This window comes from Cygnus olor, chromosome 11 (genome assembly GCF_009769625.2).
Source record: "Cygnus olor isolate bCygOlo1 chromosome 11, bCygOlo1.pri.v2, whole genome shotgun sequence".
Taxonomy (NCBI): Eukaryota; Metazoa; Chordata; class Aves; order Anseriformes; family Anatidae; genus Cygnus; species Cygnus olor.
Window position 1 is genome coordinate 19706428 of NC_049179.1, and position 21080 is coordinate 19727507.

At 39.1% G+C, this 21080-nt stretch overlaps 1 protein-coding gene across 3 annotated transcripts in view; it reads right to left on the bottom strand.

Moving 5' to 3' along the window:
- MEGF11 (multiple EGF like domains 11) overlaps positions 1–21080 on the bottom strand; it is a 286501-nt gene that overhangs the window by 203548 nt on the left and 61873 nt on the right. For all 3 annotated transcript variants that reach the window (XR_005823454.1, XM_040570532.1, XM_040570531.1), the window contains exon 3: positions 848–1041. The gene's annotated coding sequence lies outside the window, so the exon portion shown is untranslated. The remainder of the gene's footprint in view (positions 1–847; positions 1042–21080) is intronic.

Consider the following 21080-nt stretch of genomic DNA (forward strand, 5'->3'; position numbering starts at 1 on the left):
AACTGGTTGTTTTAATCCCAGAGGTCAAGAACTAAGCCACTCAGAATCACTAGTCACCTCTAAAAATCATTGCCATCACCAACGGAAATATTGCTGAAGACAGGCTGTGTTCTTGTTTTGTTTACAGTGACAATTTAAAGCTGCTTTAAGTAGATAAACACTTGCAGGAAGGATCAGGTACTGAATATGAAAGCACTGAATGTGAGTCTTCTCCTCATCCAAGCACAGAGAAATTCAAGTGGCTGAACTGGCAGAAACACCGGACTATACGCTGGGTTGCTGGGTTCCCTCTACTGACACCTTATGTGATTAATGCAGGAAGACATGAGACAAAAATCCGCCTTGGTTAACAAATGATGATATTTCCGTTAACAGGGTCTATTTAAGCCTCTAGGAGTCATTACATCAAGTGCAAGTGGTTATCCCTTAACATGCAGGGCAAAACAACCAGTCTATAATTTGTGCTACAAAAGCCACGCTGTCAGCTGTATACTCAGCTCTTCCACATTCTGCTTCAGCACTGCGTTCTTTAAGGTTTCAGGAAGGCAGTCCAACAGCAGGGAATCCCTCCAGTAGATACAGAAGTCAGTGCTATTTGCAGATATCCCCGATACCATTTTCCGACACAAGTTTCCTGTCACCTGGAGGTGACACTGACAAGGGGAGAAACAGAGCTAGCGGGGACAGCACAACTGCTTCTCCCTCTCAGCAGTTTCCTTCACAGCCTCCTGTGAAGGCTTGCTGCTCAGGACCCGCTCACACACCCCTTCCGTGAGGAGGCCAGTCCCAGCAGTGGCACAGGCTAGGAACAGACTGGCAGGACACACAAAACTGGCATCTTTCTTACCTTGCACTTAAATTCCTGCAATGGAGACTAGCTTGTCACAACTTTGTCCTTTTAGCCATATGGGTAATGATGATAAATTAAGCAGGAACCATAGCTTTTCAGCATGAGACTATTCTTTCCTCTCTGTGAAAGTTAACCACACTCCTGTGCTGCTCAGCCAAAGTTCCCAGCAGAAGTTTCAGTGAATGCTTGGACTGAAACAAATGAAACAAAGACATTTCCTATAATTAACGTGAATAAAAGCAAAATGCAGAGGTTCTAGCAGTTTATGGGGAAGTTATCAAGGGAAAGTTTGAAAAGCTGCAACCTGAGTCCTGTTTGCTTAATCTTAGTGACACCTCCTTCTGCTGCATCAATCACACAGTGAGGAAGGTGCTGCTCAGTACCACAAAAGGAACCGGTTCCATTTCCCAGGATGTGCCTTAGAGTCTTTCTGTTAAAGACTGGATAAACACCCCAAGCTCCTACCTGCTAGAGTGCCCTGAGGACTCTCCCTTATATTCTTTGAATCCCAGTTGCTCAGTTTTCCAAAACTGGTTGGGGGGCTGATTTTAATAGCAACTGAGTACACAGATCTCTTAAGTTGCTTTGAATTTCCAAGCTTTAAAATATAATACAGCGGAGCAGGCGCTGCTCTCTTCTCTCTGGTGACCAGCAATACGGGAATGGCTTGAAGCTGCAACAGGGGCATTTCAGGCTGGATATCAGGAAAAGGTTCTTCACCAAGAGGTGGTTGGGTACTGGCACAGGCTCCCCAGGGCAGTGGTCATGGCACTGAGCCTGTGGGAGTTCAAGAAGCATTTGGACAACGCTCTCAGACACATGAAATGATTTTTTTTTTGGGGGGGGGGGGGGGGGGCAGGTGTCATCCTTTGGGGACCCAGGAGTTGGACTTGATGATCCTTGAGGGTCCCTTCCAATCCAGCTTGGATATTCTATGATTCTATGATTATTAGTTACGTGAACTTCTTACGAAGTCTGAAGGTCTGCTTCAGTGCTAAGCACTCCTAAGCTGGCTTCCACCAGAGTCATTGGGAGCTTGGCTAGAGAGTAAAGCAGGAATGAATAATGAAGTAAGCTCTTCTCGATCTATCAAATGTTATTTTTGGAAGCTCAGGAGTGTTCTTTCAGTGCTCTCAGAGGAAAAAACGGGTCAAAGTACAACAGAGACATGCCACTAGGCAAGCAATTTAGGCCATTAGTTTAGTTATGGCTGATGAAATACGTTTGTAAAGGCAAAGGCTGGTGTATGCATCTAGGACTCAGAGGACCTGAGTGTAAATCATCCTGGTAAAGACTTCAGGCATGACACTGGGTTAGCAAAGTAGGCTGGACTGGGGTAGCTCAAATTTGTCCCAAGTTCTGTGCCCAGTGTTCCTGCAGGCTCTGTGCCTTCAGAGGCACCTAACAATATCAAACACCAGGCTTAGAAACTTGGGGTGAAATGTAGGACTTATGTGTTCTCAAAGTCCGATTATCCACAGAAAAATCAAAGGAAGAGAACTGACCAACCTTCCAGGTGCTTGAAGAATGAGCATACTACAAACAGAAAAGCGCAGATACCGAAGTGATAAGGTATGTACACAGTTGGCATTATCCATCTGCTGTATGAGATCAACATCAACAGGCAAAGAAAAACAGAAATTCATCAGTACTTACACAAATTCAATATATGTGCGCACTTATGCAAGGCACAAGCACCAATCCACAAAGCTTTTATTCATGAAAATACTAAACTTCTTTTTCTTAAATCATTGGATAGTGAATCAATAGTCGAGCAGAAATACAAGAAAATACTATATTAACAACACCTAAAAACATTGCTGAAATAGTGCCCAAATCCAGATAATTGCTGGCTTCTTTTCAGAAAGATCAGCAAGGAAAAAAATTATCCATGATTTTCTGCCCATAATTGTGTACTTGTACTCAACTACCAGTGTCTAATTGGAAGCCAGCCTTTTGAACATTTGGCCCTTTAAGTTATTACTGCAAACCCCAGACCATTGAAACACTAGGGTCCCTTTAGAGCCCAAGCCCTGTTCAAGCCCTGCCTGTCAGACAGCACAGGGAGATGGCTGACGTTCTACTAGCGCTTTGTGCCAAAAGCAAACTGGCAGGCTTTGAAGGCAAATTCCAGGTATCCTGCACTATTTCAACAGGAGAAGACCTTCTGCAAGGTAAGACATCCTGGGGTGGTCATCTCTGGGCCTCCTCAGTTAAAACATGGTAAGCAAAAGTCAGAAAAGGCCCCTTTCCATACCTGTCTTCCCAGCCCTCCTACCCCCACCTCGGTCTGACCGCTGGGGAAGCCAGCCCATGCACAGCCTGTGTACGGCGAAGCCTCCCCATACACAGCCTCGTCTTTTTGCATAGCGGAATTTAAAGCTGCTGAAATCGTACGGGGAGTTGCATTCTCTACTGATTTAACACTGTATTTATATTCATTATCCCATGCATATTTCAGGTATTCCTTCACATACATTACCTCAGAAGAGCAAGAGGAAAGTAAGCCGCCACACAGCGAACAGCTCTCCCCTGAGAACTCCAGTTAGCTTGCTTACGTTTAGCCACCCACTCCATCCCTGTTCAAGATGCCAGACAATTACAACACAAGCTTCCTTACACTGTCACAGCAACAAGGGCCTTGTGCCTCGTACCCCCAGAATACTCAGGATAAATGAAGCCATCTAAGCATTATATGCATGCCCAGATGAGGAATAATATGATTTAAGTATTTCTCTAAAAAAACACTTCTTCCAACAGAATTTTCTTGGAGCATTTAAAGAACACATGGGAAGTTGGTCTGAAAATAGGAGTAACACGAAATGAAGTATAAGGATGTGTAACATATATGCAGCGGAATAAATTAAGTATGATGTTGTGAAAGTGTTGTGAAAGTAAGAAAAAAAGTGGCTTGGAAATGTAGAATATCCTTTGCGGTTATATTTTTAAAAATTACTTCCATTTGTCAAGAGTAATTGGCCTCTTCTTTGTGTCTTCATTTATCTCAGAGGAAAATAAAATGAAACAAACAGCAAAAAAGTCCCAAGTACAGTGAACAGCTGAGCCAGGGACAAATTAAGTAACGCAGATTGATGGCTGTTGATCTACAGCAGTACTATCACATCCCAATGCTACATCTCATATTTCATTTAAAGGCTCATCTCTTCTTTTCCAGAAACAGTGCGATATTTATGGGAGAAGGCTGATTTGCAAGCCTTGGAGCTGCACTGAGAATCCAGATTCAGTTTTTCCAATCTGGCTTTAAAGTTGGTGAAAGCCTTGAACTTTGAAGGTAGCAGCCCAAATAAAATGAAACCAAACACAGGCAGAAAATGAACATTGAATCTAAACATGTATTTTCAAGAAATGCTGCAGGCAGGGCAAAGCTTTTTATCTTCAGTTTCTTCATAAGACAGTAAGGAAGTAATGCTTGTCTCCTCTTCATCTATACGTTTACTAACCCTGCTGGTCCAATAGCATATATCTTCATCTGTTCTCCGGAGTTTTCCCAGTGCTTTATCCTCCGTGGCATTCTCTGTTACAACAGCACTCAGATGTTCTCTTCCTGCATTCAGTTTTCCTCTGAGCCTCTTGAAATCTTAATCTAAAGTTTTTTAACTTCATAGCTATTAAAAACATTGACTGGCCCACAGAGAATATAACTTTTCCTATCAAAGTCTGCTAAACATGAGATAAATGTTAAATCAATTTTTAGATTTCTAATGGCTTAAGAATTAGAGTGGCCACTTAAAAACTGCCAATTTTACTTGAAATATGAGAGGTTTCCTCAGAAGCTGCAATAATCCTTTGTGCTTTTCTGCGCTTCTTACAGGGCATATCTGGAACACTATCAATACCGGAGGAATGGTATTTGGTTCAATCATGTTGAAGGTAAAAGCCTGAAGTTAGGCGCCCATGTAATTTATCTCCTTTTCAGAGCATGCACATCTCTGCCTATCTGAGAACAGGCAGGTTACTTAGGCGCCTAGAAATGGCTATAAGCTTTTAGGTTTAGGCATCTAACATGGAAAATAGGCTGAGCAGATCTGCCCTTCTCTAGGGCAGGATGCTGATGCTGTGGAGAAGGTCATGGTGCATGAACAAGGACTTTGCAGTTACCGTTGGTCATTGCTTCGAGGGGGCATGCTGCAGTTATTGCTGTATAACCACCCTGCAGCTGGTCAGGTGTTAACAAGGCACCTACTCAGAGTGCCTAAAGCTAGTCTCCCAAAACGCCCCTAAAATAAGCTCAAGATGCATATTAAAATAAGAAGTCAGGTTTATGCCCTAGCAAAGTCCTGACTCCACGTGAGACATACACCAAGTCTTTCCCATGCCTTGGTTGTGCTGTGAACCAGGAAGGAGCTGTCTTGTGCTTAAAGAGCTGGCGGGGGGCTCAGATCGTGGGGCACTTCAGGAAGTAAAAGACCTCTGCAATCTAGACTTAGACTTGCAACTCTTGACCACCCACCGCTGACTGTAGACCTTAAGCTCTATAACCAGATGGGCACCGTGAACAGTCTTCATTCAGTTACACAGCAGTTCCCAACAGCACCTTCACTATGATGGTTCTCCACAGGCTGAGACAGGCAACAGCAGCATCTGCAAATGCTCTCTTTCACAATATCCAAGTCTGAAACTTCTTGGCCTGTTTTTAGCTCTGTGCAGAGCAGAGAGAAGAAAAGGGAGTGGTCAAAATCCCCAGCAGATCAAGACAGTCCCCCAGAATATTCCTACCTTTCCAGGAACCATCATACAATTTTTAAGAGATGTTCCAAGACACTGACTGTTAGAGCAATAACTGGAGAGATAAATGAGAACATGACCCCAGTCTTATTTAATTTTACATCACTATGCAAAGCTCTTGACTCCGCTGTCTCCATGACCTACTTTATCTATTGTTTATTTCTTTTTTTTTTTTTTTTTTTTTTTCCAGGAAATTGTTCATTAAGGAGAAGAGCACCTGGCTTACAGTAACAGGGCACTGTGCAAAATATCTGTCATAAAACTGAGAGAGAAACATTCATTAATACATCAGGCAGAGCAAACCCACAAAGAACTGAGGGGCTGCAGAGGAATATTTTAGGCAAAGAAGATGTCAGGACCAAAGTCTCTACTGGTACAAATGGCTGAATCCACGGAGTTCACTGAGCCAATTTGTACCTGGAGAGAATTTGGATCTACCGCTCAGTCATCAGATACAGATGGTACTGAGTGTTACTCAGGTTAGAGATAGTATTTTCTTTCTGGCAGCAGAACAGCAGCCAGAAAAATCACTGTGGACAAAAACAGATCTGAATAACTGGTGCATGGAACTAGCTCTGCTTCCTCCTCCCCCTCCTCCTAAATTTGGCACTGAAAACTTATTTAAATAAGAAGAAAATTATAAAAGAGAATTTATGGGCTTATTTTAGGGCTTAACCTCTATCATTTTATCACCATACTAATTAAGCTTTTTTTCCACAAGTTAAGACAAGTACAGTTTTCTCTCTGTATTCTTGCCTCATCAACATCATACATGTACCATTTGCTATGTCCTCTTACTGAGCCCTCTCTGAGGCTTGCTCTCAGATGCACAGCACTCATTCGGTCGAGGAGAACACTTCCCCTTGAGTGCTTTATTAACCCCTGTGCAGAGGAGCAAAAATTGGATCTTAAAAAGTGCTTAGACATTTTTGAACTTTTTGTAATGTAAACTTAATGCAGCTTGCTCCCAGTGCTGTGATTATCTGAGCAAGTATCACTCACATGTATCCTGCTAAACGAAACCAAACAGAAGTTCTCTTCAAAATAGGCACACAAACGATTGGCTGGCAAGAGACTGAGTTGTATTCCCCGTCTTGCTCTCCAGTATCTTTCCGGAACAAGCTTCAGCATGCTAAAGAAAGCATAAGCTTTGATTCTCTCGTTTTGTTTAGCATCAAACTTGTGGAAATCTTGAATTTGTAAGCATAAGCTAATCTTGGTCTCCTTTCTAGAGCACAGCATGAACGAGGGTCTTCCAAGTTCACCACAGATTTTTCACCATCCACTTTCTTCCAGCAGCACCATTTCTTCATGTACATGCTATGATTCCCATTTCAATCCTCAGCCATTGTTCTGAGCTTCTCATCATCTTCTAGGTCTTGTTATCTTACACACTTTTATCCAACACCCCTTATGAATAACCTCTTTTAAAATTTTATGCAGATTTCTTCCCAAGACCAGCAGCCAATTTCCACTTCACCTGCAAAAAACTCACTTTATGCAATCGCATCTCTGTTTAAACTGCAACAAGTCTGTCTCCAAAGGAACGTGTTCAGTCTCTAGGCTCTTAGCTCCAAGTTTTAGTATCTGCTGGGACTCCAGGTATGCCAGGTGTTGATGGGTAAAGGGCACGATCTTACAAAGCAGCGATCCATCATTACCCCAGAAGAAGCAAGCGCACTGTTAACCAAGGGCCACGTACACTCTCCAACTTGTCCTTGCCTCAGTCTTTCCCCTGGTAAACTGGAGTAAGTTCTTCCTCCCTGCCACCCATTACTGACTGTCATTCATAAAAGAAAAGATTATATACATGCACAACATAATGGTTAACTTGATTTTAGTTATTAAAAATAACTGGAGCTCTCCAGTGTGACCTACAGAGGAATAAAAACCCCTCACTGTATGCCAAAGCAGACAACAGAAAGAAATGAGATATGGGGATGTGATGGGTTTTGCTTGTTTGTTTGTTTGTCTGAACTTGAAGGCCACCCACCAGGCCAATCATTCATTTTTCAGACTGTTTCAGTATTTTGATATGCAAACCAAGTCAAACATGAGGTGGGAGTACGAATGAGTAGGTGGGAACCAGAGCAGTCAGAGCTCGCAGAATAATACTAAAGCTGGTTGGAAAATTGGAAGTTGCGTTAAAAAACAAAACAAACAAAAAAAAACACAACAATAATAGCAACCTTTTTTTTTCTAGCCACTTAAAAAAAAATATTGACAGAATATTCTATTTGTCTGCAGGCTCCTCCTCAGAAGGATTTGGTCACAAAATCCTCTTCATTGCATCCCAGTGAAAACAGGCACAAAAAGGCCAGCCAGAAATATGGAGATCACTTCAGTTCTAATAGATGTTCACACTTCACAATTTAAAGAAAATATTTACTAGTAACATATCACCTTATTATCATGAGTTAAGAGTAAATTGAAATTTCATGCAACTGAATGGGCTAATTACATACACAGACACATACTTTAAAAACTAGCGTTTTCACGTTCTTAAGTATAAGCAATTAAGGGTAGCAGTAACATTTCATAATTCTGTCACTGATCTAAAATCCATTTCACTTTTCTGTGAAACACTGCGCTTACATCTGAGGTTGCTCCTGTTTCTCAGACCGGTATTTGTTCTTATCAAATATTCACCTGGTGACATTTTTTTTCTTTTGCCTTCATCAGAAATTAAAATTTTGAAGGTCTGAATCTATGATTAACTTTGAAGAAAGTCATAAAAACTCATTTTAAAAAAAGAAAAAAGTTATTGGGAGCTATGGGAAATTCTGTACTAGGCTGGCCTACTAATTAAAATCAACTATGCCATATTACTTCGACTGTTCAAATGTATCCACCTACAGATCTAAAATCTTTTCAGAGTGATTAAAATCAGGAGTAAAAAATCCCAAATCTCTTTCCTCTTTCATGTGGAGCCACACAGAATGCACTTTTTTGGATTTCAAAGTCCATTACAACATCACCTTTGAAAACAGATGCACAATCAGGCCCAGAAGTGATTTATGCAAGCAAGATGCTCAGAACTGCCAGGAACTGTTTGTGTTCAAAGTACCCCCAGCAGGCTCAGCTAGGTCCAGTTTGTATCACATATAATTAGGATTTTTCAGACCATAAAAATCAATAATATAATTAGTAAATGGCATGCTATTTCTGAGAATCTTGCTACAACTTATCTGTCTTTGATCAAGCAAAGCTCGCTGCTAATGACATTTAAAGTTAATTAAGGAAAACACGTGTAAAAAGTTTTTTTGATACTTATCTAATTATGTACCATAAAAATGAAGTATGTAATATCTGTAATTTATGTTTAAATCAATTATTATTGTTTAGGACACTGTAAGAAGACATCAGGATGACAAGGCAGCTTTAGCTATACATTATCCTGCGTTACAGAAACACTTTCTTAAGCTGGTGTGTATACAAGAGTTGAGCCAGTTTATTAGTGAGTGATATCCCATTTGTAACACCAAAGTGCAGGCAAATTCTTCCTCAGCTGTGGGGCAGCACCAACAGAATATCTTATGAAATTCACTTATCTTTTGACAATGAATGATTGACAGCACACCATCATGGCTGAAGTTACTGACAAAATAAATAATGGAACCTGCAGAGATTACGAAGGGATTTCAAATGAATTACTACAATCCTTAGAGAAGAATGATTACAGAAAACAAAAATATTTCATAATCTCATAGGAACGCACCATTTTGCTACCAATTACTTCGACTGTCTGGACCCCAGGTATTGAGGAACATTCATATTTAAAAATATTCCAATTTGATGCAATACGTCTGAGTAACTTTTCATGACTGTCAGGCATATAGGGAAGGGTGAAACCAAATTTTTCATAATTGTAAGGTATTGTGGGATTTATGAAAAACATTTTATCATGTTTAATATGTCTGTTTCTAAACTAGAAAAGAAGGATAGAGTGTAAACACTGCTTTAACAGCATAGGCCAGCTTCTGTAGTTAATGTGATGTCTGTTAGTTCTCATTTCCCCATACATTTTGGATCTGATAGTAATGCTCTTGCTCAATATTAGCCATGTATAGTAAACGAATCCCTGAGCCCTGTGAGACTATTCTAATGCCGAAAGTTACAGAGAGAGAGAGAAAAAATGTTTCCAAAATCGGAGTATACATCTCAATTGAAACAACATTTATTTAGTTAGTTTTACAGATGTGTGAAAAATAAACACTCCTCATATTATTTCACTTTTCTCTCTAACAAACACAGAGCAGCATAATATCTTCTGAAATTTTCAATATTCTTACAGCAGCTCCATTAATTCTACCTCGGACATGCCTTGTTGTTCAGTGGTATACTACTGTCAGCACAAGCAGGGAACACTGAACTTGCAAGTAAGCTAAACTTATCACCAATCTAAATTCATAGGAAAAAATAAGATACACGTAGAGGAAAACAAGCAAATAAACAACAACAACAAAAAAAAAACCACCTCTTGCCGCATCTCTAGCAGTTTGGTTTAGTTTGAAAGATGAAGTATGAAAGTGCTGAGAGCAGGATGTTGGCTAAATAGGTGCCACTTGTACTTGCCCCAGATGCAATGGAGCTGGCATGCTGCTCAATACAAAGTGATTAATGATTGCTTGCAATCAGCCCTAGAAATCAATTGGCATTGAGTTACATAATGATGCTATGACATCACATAGCCTCACATCTGATGCTTGTTCTTGGATACATTTCTCCTCGTCCTGCCATTTTTGGCACTGTGAGTGGGCTCATAAAGATGATGGGGTTTATGATGTTCATGAATACCCAAGTTTTCACGAGAGAGGTTTCTATTTCTTTCTGCCAAATTTTATTTTTCTGTTCACTCACGCCCCCTCCCATCACCACTCTTTGGCACGTCAAATTCAACTTCACGAGCAGTGCACGGGAAAAGTGATGTATTTACGGCTGGTTCTTTATTTCAATTAATAATTATGATAGACTACAGAAAAATTATACATTTGGGGAAAGGGGAAAAAGGAAAACAGGAGCAGGGAAAAGGAGGTTCTACTGCTGCAGTGGAAAACAACGCATTTATCTCATGTATTGTGAGCCACGTAAGTATCCTTTTCTTAATTTCAGCCGCACCACTGTTTCATGAGCAGGCTATTATTTTGTCACTATTTTTGGTACTAGCAATAACAAGTTTTTCCAAAGAGACTGTTGTAAAGCAATTAAATGTTTTAAAATGACCCCCACTGCCCAGTTTCAAATTCACTTTAGGATGCTGTACATTAAGAAAAAAAAATAGAGTGTCAACAGAAACCAAGGAATAAAGGATAAAGGGCAGCTTCTTTTATCTCTCTTTGCATGTGATAAGTTTCTCCTTGCCTTAATTACTTCAGTGGCCTTCTCTGCATTTATTCAAGTTTAAATTAATTTTATTTTGAATAAAGGTGACAGCAGCAATACATAATGTCCTAAACGAAGTCTTGCCACTACGCTGTACAATGGTACGGACATTTTTGTGTCTTTGCACTAACACAAGCAGTACAGTATAGGCTAGCGTGTGATAGAAAACAAGACATCAGTTGACTCCTTTGAAGTAAATGATAGCTTAACTCTTAATAAAAGATAGAACAGCATCACAACTGTCAGAGCAATTTTCCACATCAGTGGTTTAACACCTGAACTATTGCTTATTTTTGCGACTAAACTATTCCCGATTTCTATCTGTTCTACTCTGAATCAACATCAGCTCTGAGATGTGTCATAAACAATGTTTGCCTAAAAGAGCCGAACGTACCACCGAGGAGGAGACTTAATGAGGAAACAGCAGCTCCTTCAAAAAAAAAAAAAAAAAAAGCTGGTTTGCTTTCTGTAAACATCTGGGTTGTAAATAACCATAGGCTTCATAGACAGTATAACATTAGACTGCCTCTGACTTAATGTCATAAAGATTGAGTTATTAATTTTAATTTAATGCTACCATAATTTTCTGCTTCGCATGTGAATGTAATCTTTAAAGTCTGTAAGCAGCCATCTCAGGAAGGTAGCAGAGATGACAACATTCTTATGGCTTCTACTTTCTGTGGGAACAACTGCCTAATAAGCATCTTTACTTGGGCATTTTTAAAGGTTTTTCAGAGTTCAGTAGCAGTGCATAAGGTTTGATTTCAAAACGAAAAAACAGACAACTTACTTAATGTACTAATTTCCCAGATTCAAAGCCATTTAATTATTTCCATGGTTTAAGAAAAATAAAAAACAAATTGTGAGGAGTAAAAGAATCAGTTATTTCCAATGGTTAATCTTTCATAAAGCCACGCGGGAAAAGACTCAGATGTAGAAGTGATTAGTGGAAGGGTGACTGCAGACCTCTATTCCCAGAAACAAAGAAACAGGGCTACGGCTGGCTCACAGAGGCCGGCAAGCGCTGGCTGGCCCACACTGAGGAGCTGCACAACCTGCAGCTCTAAGGCGGCTCTTTCAGAACCTGAGCAAAGTAGTGCTATGTGGGAGATGAACTTGGACTATGATTTTCTGGAAATACTCTTTAAGTACTTACCAATTCCCAGTCACACTTTTCTGCCTGAAGTCTTTCTTCAAGCTATTTTGGTTCATGACTGTTCTCATTTTCATGAAGCTGTCCTTAACGAACCAAGCGATACGCCCTTCACACCACCAGCACTGTGGTGCCCGATTAAGGGAGGTGGAGCAGGAAGAAAAGCAGCCGTAAGCAGCTGAGGCCTCACCACGACACCCTGGCACGTAGAGGAGGCAGCTCCCCACATCCCGTAAGGAGCACACCTGAGGATGAGATCCCAGCCCCTACAAAAATACTTGCAGCCACAAAGCCACCTTTATTGAGGAAAAGAATTCACTAACTGCCCATCCAATGTCTAAGAAAATAATATTCTTAGAGGCCTAAAGGTTCCCACAGCCACGCGGGGTGGAACCCAGAGAGGAAAGATAGCTCTAACACTGGTTATATTACTCTGTTTTCTTTTACTTTACTAGTAAGGAATCCTGTAGAGTAGTGAAGATAGCAAATCTACATCTATGAACTACTACTCTTTCGGATGTGGGTGGGAAGCCAAAAAAATATTAGGCAGCAGGCCAGCAGGAGGAAACAGGGACAAATAAATGAACGAGAGTAGAGGTAATTGTAGCACTTACTCGGATTAGATGCAGATCACCAATGAACTGTTTTGCCACTTGTTTTCTCCTAAGGGAAATCTGACTTTCCCAGCTTTAATTTAATCATGGGAAAAATATGTCAAGTATTGATTATAACTAGAAACTGAAGTCTTCTACAAGCATGTACACATTAACACTATCACTCAGACATGACCTCGAAGAAAACCTCTATTTGCCTTTCTTCATCCTGATTGCCACCTCTTCCAGCACTGTCCTGACACAGAACAGCATGTTCAAACTTGTAAACGTCAGATTTGGTGATGAAAAAGTCCATGAGGGAATTCGTTAAAACCATTAAATTGATGTTGCTTGTGACGCTAAGCATAACTAAAAGCCATGTCTTCCAACTAGGAAAGCAGAATACAACAAATGCCTCTGAGGAAGTGCTGTATAACAACACTGATTTCAATTTATTGCAGTTGGAAATAATACTCCAGTCAAGACTAAAAGTAGAATTTGGCAAAAGCACTTGCAAAAATCCTGAAATGGTGCCATTTGCCCACGGCCCTTGAGAAATACGAGGAAAAAAACAAGTGACACATCTACAATATATCAGATTGCAAAGTAATAAAATTAAATTAATCGATGGAAAGTTTTTAAAAAAGGCCTTCTGACACTTTCTCCATTCCTGCTCACCCCAAACCGTGCTCTGCCCTTTAGTCTTTTCCAGATCGCATCGGTATCACATTTTGAACTCATCAATATTACAGAAAGGCAAGGAGTAGTTTCAACTCTCTGAGACAGTTCTCAAGATTTCAAAGTTTCCCCTTCTCTATTGAAATAAATTATAACTTTTCAAAGGAAAAATAATAGTGAATGTTTTTGCCACATACCTGTGTTACAATATTATACAATATATAATAGCCTCTAACCTCATTTAGGGAGGGAGAAGTTCAAAACCCTGACCTGAATCAAGAAAAGGTATTTGAAACCGAGTCAGCTCCCTTCCAAATACTATCAGCTTAAGATGAACAGTCACTTTCTCTTTTTGACCAGGAATTCACCCTTTTCAAAACCAGTATGCATGCTCTGGCATATAGATTCGTTTATTGACATCTTCTGATTAAGAAAACATTTTCAAATACCTGTACTCATTCCTCATTACTGTCAGCCACCTTTCATCCCTGATTGCATCCCTACTCAGACTTCCGCTGCTTTCAGTGTGATACACCCAGATATGTATATTCCCACAGAAATCCACGTAAGTGAATTAATTTTGTATAAGTTGCCTGGTGTATCTCTGACAAAATAGTTAATTCATAGTCTTTTGCTTTCTTCCTATCTGCTTCTCAATGATAAGTGTCCTTCCAGGGTATAAACCTCATACAATTATGGGCTCTCTCTTGTAAAACCATTCTTTTTACAACCATCATTTTCAAATATAGAGACATTTTCATTTTCGTGATGCTGCTGCATTTTGCAGATCGTATCATATGAATTTTTTTGCTTTATCTGTATCCCTATATATCTGCATGTCACAAAAGACTCTGGTACCAAATCTAAGGGAAAAACAACCGTGTTTCCAGAACTGTGTTGAGCTGAACAGAATGCAGACATGGTATCTCCGTGCTTCACTGAAGATATTCAACAGCTTAACAGTTCTAGTTAGAGTGAGTCTAACTTCACACAGTCCATTTTTACACACAGGTTCTCCCTAATCTATTTGAATGGGAAAAAGCAGGGATTAACAGCACTACGCCTAAACCTGGAGCTGCGAACTGCGATCTCCATATTCACTAGGAGATGTCTGCCAACCCTTAGCAACAAAAAGGCAGTAAGAAAGTTTCTGCTAATGCTAGAAATACAAACCCTTGTGAACACTGCCTGGAAGCATATCCTAGTTTGGGCTTACTGTCGTGAAAGCTGGACTAGAAACTTTCCAACTACTTCTGCACATTTCTGAATCGCTATTTAGATTGAATTTCAGGTCACTGGGTATCTTTGATAAAATAACGCACCTACATCGGTGGTCTGCCTAGACACTAATTTTACCACACAGTTCATAAATCTAAGAAGTCTTCATATCTTGTCTCTTGTGCCAGAAATGCTTCTGAAACCAACCTGTCCAGTTTGCTGCTACATTTCCTCCCCTGAGCATGAATCTGCTGCATAGAATTTACTGTTCTGCTTGGTCCTGTAAAGCCCAGCGGCTCCTTCCAAAGCTATTCTGAGCTTCTCACCACGACATTTTACCTTTTCTTCACATTAAAATGTAATCTACATAGTCCTAAGACCTTCTTTATTACCCAAGGTTGTTCTATTTTCTTATCAAATACACTGGGTATCACAAACAGCCCCAAAACACTGCCCCAAGGATACAGAATGACAAACAGCCACAGCCATATATTCTGATTTCCTACAGACATACACCCGCTGGAACCTCCTGGAATAACAAACATGTTTCCCTTGACCACTCCAGTCACTTACACAAAGAAGAACTAGAGAAAGTTCCTGAATATTCCGCCCATGCTTTCGGTCTAAGTTACTAAGTAATGACATTGTTAGAGCGTTTAATGCTACTGCTTCACTGCTCCTCTAGCACCTGTCCAGCCAATGCCTGACAGAAGAAGATAAATACATTTATAATACACAGCAAAGTGAATAACAAAGAGTTTATATAGTTGTCTCTGACAAAACTGACAAGTCATAGCTGGCAGCTTTAATCAGCTCCCAGCTGAGCCTGGGAAATTGGAGGCAACAGAGCACTGACCTTTCTGATGAATTTCTGAAGGGAAGGTTAAAGTTTTGTTTACTTTTTTAATAGGAAGAGGTATCAGGTTCAAAGACCTTTGGATAAAAGCGAGATTCCTGAGCAAGAGGACTGTTCCCAACATTTAACAAAGTAATTATAGGTTTATCTAAAACTGATTTTTCAAATAAAAGGATATGGTGTAAAGTTACATAGATGAAAATGCCTATAAGGTCTAAAGTCACAAATCACTGCCAGATGCTCTAAACATGCTAGATGTGATTTTCATATCTCGAATGTGAAAAATGCAATAGAATAATAATTTTTTTTTTTTACAGGTCAGTGGTTCTTAATACTACATTTATTTACTTATTTGATTGCAACAGATATTCAACTTCTACTTGTTTTATATTGGAATAGTATGGTTTTTCAAGTTCATTTTTTTAACTAGTAATAAAAAAATGCAAGGAATGACTAATGATATGGTCAGATATTTCAAAATAAGCTCTAATTTATTATTTTGCAGTATATATAAAATCTCTAGCATTGGTTTTAGAAACTAGTGAACATCTACCCGCTTCAAATTAAGCTCCTTGGAATCACGTCTAAGGATAGAGAGATTCAGAAGCAATTTTTCATATGCTTCACCTTATGGTTTATACACCCTGCAGCCACTACCCAAGCTGACGCCACAGGGGACTGTTTTTCTAAAAAGCCAAAGCTGTTTTCTGCTGAACAGTATCATATCACAGAAATATTCTGCTCATACGGCCAGTTCAAGTGCCTACTCCATCTGAATAGCTGATACAGATCTTGCAAGAATTTAGGAAGGTTGGTGACTTTTAAATCAAAACCAAGGCAACTTTTGCAGTCAACAAACTGCAAACCTTATGCTTTTTATAACCTAATTTACCAATCACTTTCTGTCTGCTAACTTTTAAAAAAATGAGTCCATAGCTTTAAATCACCGCCACACACATACTCACACACTTCCAAAGGTGTTTGCTGAACTAGTTGCCGTATAAGTCATGGTACAACTTTTCAAATAACACTGAAGGAACTGCAGTATTGATTTTTGCCAGAAGACTACAGGATACACCTGAATGCCCAGCAGAAACACTTGCACAAGTAAACTAGTTTCATATTCCAGTTTGTCTTTTAAATACCTGCTATTCGACTTCTATTTGGTATCAGCGACAGACACTTAAATTTGCTTATAGTTCTGGGCCTTCCAATTTACACTCATTGCTCATGTAGCGTTGTATGAACATTATAAACACGAATATGTACATACATAAATAGGAGCATGATACAATCAGTTCCTTCTGGCTGACATAAGATGTATTGTTCTATTGGGTCATTTGCTTACAGGGAAGATGACAAACTCACTGACATGGGACTGTTTCCACAAACAACAGAATGGAAAGGTGCTGACTGTAATTGCATCTTTTCTATTCTGACCTATTTGGTTAAGAAATGTTTCAAAGACATATTCATTAATGCTAAGGAAACAACTTGTTCATGCTTCTCTTTTGAGATAAGGCTGTGCTGTGTTCTTACACTGAGGGGATATGAAGATCAGGAGGTAACAGCACATGCAAACTAAAGTAAAATTCCTGCTGATCTCAGAGAAAGACTCAGTTTCCACAGAAGCGAAAACAGCAAGAGTGAATTATGTCCTTACAGCAGGCATGAGACAACCCACAGATTACTAAAAAGTTTTTATAAATTGTGATGGATGATAACTCCGTAGCTGCTTCCATCCACTCCTGTGCACTAGTACAACAATCAGCTCAAGAAATTAAAGGCAAAATAGAAGTTGCATTCACAAACAAACAAAGATATTTGTATTACTACTAAGTGTTGCCATTTCAGATCTATGTCCTCATTTAGCTGAGTTACACTGGTGAAAACATACAAACGATATTATTAGTATCATTGTGGGATATCAACTAAAGCCATTCCCACTACATAAAACATAATAAAAATCAACAAGTTGATTTTACATTAATACATTTTTTTCTTAAGTGTGGGTAAGAAATAAATATTATATTTTATATAATTAATACATATAATAATATAGAAATAATGAAGATTCTGCTTATATTTGAAATAATCCACATCCTGAAATAGATATTTAGGACAATTACAAATTTTCTTAAGCTGATAAAAACCCCCATATTGGCACTATCTTTGCTGTTTTGGAGTACCTGTGAAATTGAAAACATTATAGGAATGCAAGGAGATAAAAAATGTTACATTTAGCCAAAACATCAATCCAAAACATCAATCCAAGTAGTCCACATTCTTTACTATTTACATGCTAGAGACATGTAAGATACCTTTAACTACCAAACAGTAGATATTTTATCATTTATATAAATGCCTGATTTTTCATTTGAAGTATGCCAAATGCTTAATCTCCGAGATACTGTGCAGTGTCAAGTTTCACATCTTTCATTTTTATCATTGTGTAACTTTGAATTTTACTGGATATGCCTTTGTTCTTGTGTTATACGTTATGAGACAAACTGATCTGAATGTTTGATCCATTGTCTAGACTGCTCATATTTATTATATAAATGTGCTGTGTAAATTTATTATTCATTTCTACTTTTAAGGTAAACAATTTCTAGCTCTTCAATGTATTCTAAAAGTTTTGTTACATTTCACGGCATTTCTGTCACATCTATAAAACTTATTTAGCTGCTATAGCAGCAAAATTTCATAACTTCCTTTGAAAAATGCATTTAAATTATTTTTTAAATAAGCATTCAAAACCCCATTCAAACGCAAAAGATTCTGTGCTTTTAATTGGACTTTAAAAGTGCTAGATCTACTAGAGCACTTTTAAATTAGAGCATCACATGATATCCTTCTTACTTGCCTAAAGATGTTAGGAGATAGCATGGATCATTTCAAAGCTTTGGTAGAATGTCACTGACTCAGTTAAGCTAAGCATCTGAATCCAAGACACTACACTGTGAGAAATCCTCCGCTGCTATAGTTGCAGTCCCATGGTTTAACACATTATTTCACCAACTTCAGACTGGAATAACCTCGCTGACTGGAAGAGTTCCTTTTTGGTTAGTGAAATCAGAATCAGCCTCCTGAATCTGCATGTATGATGTATAGGTCACCTCATTTTTCGCATGGAGAGTATATTATATATATCACTCTAGTGGCAGACTTAGGGAACAAAAGCAGTAAAATATTTCCTCAGGGTAACATATAGCTCCCAGGAGTCATAAAGCCTGACCAAAAGGTTATTTTACCCAAGACATACATTGTATGTTTTATTATTCTTGGGGGGAACGCAGCAGTGTTGTTCTAATATGCTGGTATTCCAGTACCGAGACTTTGTCCTACCTGCCCTTTGCAGACCTTGGATGCAGAACTTCCTTAATGACACCAACAGGCAGAAAGGGAAGTGAAACAGAGAAGTCAAGATGCCAATGCAGAACTGTTTCACATTTAGTGAAGCACAGTGAGGAATGATGGGTGTAGATAATTACCTGCCACTTGTATCTGAGACAATCTTTCAGACAAAACACTGTATAATGTTTTAATAAGTCCAAGGTGAGATTCCAGGTTGTAGACGTTAATAGTAAGCAAAGCAGTTAGTAGCCTAGCCCTTTGAGGAATGGAACAGACAAGTGCTGGTCAGTATTTTAGGGTTGTCTGTGTTACCATAAGAGGTGGTTGAATGCTCTTTTAGTACAGGCTCCAACCTTCCTCAAGACAGCTGCCCGAAGCCTCTTTCTGTTTTGATGATTACAAACAGCAAGGAAGGAGAAAGATCACACAGAAGTAAACTGAGAACAAATAATACAAGGTTAAGGAAGAGAATACTGAAATGGAGTATTAGTGGATGCTTCTCAACAACGAGATCTAAAAAGTGGATGGAAAATGTCTATAAAAAAGCAGCACAGTCATCAAGACTAAACAGGCCCACACTGTCCATTGTCCAATAAGATAATGCTTTCTTATTATCTAAAATTTATATTTAGAAGTACACTCAGAATCCCAGCTGAGCTGACTATCTGTGGCACCAAGTACTGTATAGGTATGCACAAACAGAGGCCAATACCTACTAATTTTCCTGTTAATAAATCAGTTGAAATATAGATACTTAGAAATATAGATCTCTTATGATGTCTAAACATAATGAATTTTGACATTTGCATCTGTTTCTATACATGGGAGGTGACGTTGCATATAGGAAATATGCTGAATGTTTTAGAAGAAAAGTCTGAGGAAGGGAGCTGGGTGGGTAGGCAAGCCTGACTCACAACAGTTGGGCTACCCAGTCAGGAGCATGGGATTTATGGCACAGCTGCCAGAGCGCATTCAAATACTCCTGTTGATTTCAAACTTTAGCAGGCTAAGAGGAAAAACATTTACAAGCACAATTCAGTACTCATGTACATATAGTTACCATGTGCTATCGCTGTAACAGATCCCAAGGGATGGCACAGTGCTTTTGTCTCATCAAAAGTAAAGAGGAAGGACCAAATGCTATAACAGCCTTTTCCAGTCTAGGAAATTTTACAAAAAATCATTTAGGGCAGAGGAGAAAATAAAGGCTCAAATACTTCAACCTTGAAAGTGTTGTATTAATGTTTTTCCAACTTTTTGTATTGGATGACTTGCATACAAATCTAACAGAACTGGATTTTGCTGCTTCTGGACATACATACAGAGATTTTTTTTCTCCCTTCTTTTTAAACAAAAGTAATGAAACAATTAAACTTTTTCTTTCTTTCGTTTTTAATTGAGATTTACTCACTGCAGTCTGGAGGGCTTCTGACAGGGGCTCACTGTGATACCAAATGCAGAAACTACAATCAATTTAGCAACAGGGAAGCAAGAATTTGAATGATGAGATAGGAAACCATACAGGTTCACAGAAGCTGAAAGACAGGAGAATTTGATCCAAAACGTTAAAAAAAAAAAAAAAGAGCTGATTTAGGGTGTAATTCAGGTAATGTAGGCTTATCCAGGATGATTTACGTTCATATCATCTCTTGTCTTACACACTAATATTCCTCATTTCTGGGATGCTGTATATGACAACAGATACCCAGGATTTGGGATAAGATGCTGCACTGAGAGATGATTCTGAAGGGTGAGACTCAGATTCCATTTTCAGCAAGATCACAACCAACAGAGTTACTCCTGCTTCTTCATTATTGTTTATACAATGTAGTACACAAGACCAAAGGACGGATGGAGAACTCTTGTGCTACGCAATAGGCACAAGTGCACTCCTAAACACGGAAAATTCCTCCGTGTCCAATTACTATCAGCATGCCTCACTTCAAATGACCAACTCTGTATTTACACCTGTGTAACAGAGATAAAAGTCTAGTTGCATTGATGATTTTAACAAGATCATGCTGTTCTCCTTTGTCTAGTCCCCAGGAATGTAGTTTTCAATCGGGGGTAAAAAGAATTTAAAAAAGAAAGCAGGACCATGTTGCACAGCTTAGATGCTTCCTCAGCTTGTTGCATTCGCTTTCAATAGCCATGAGCAACTGAGGGCAACTCAATGCCACAGAACACTGATCTCCTGTATGTGTTATTGTGAATATGAAGCACTGAAAGCAAGGACATCTTCAGCTT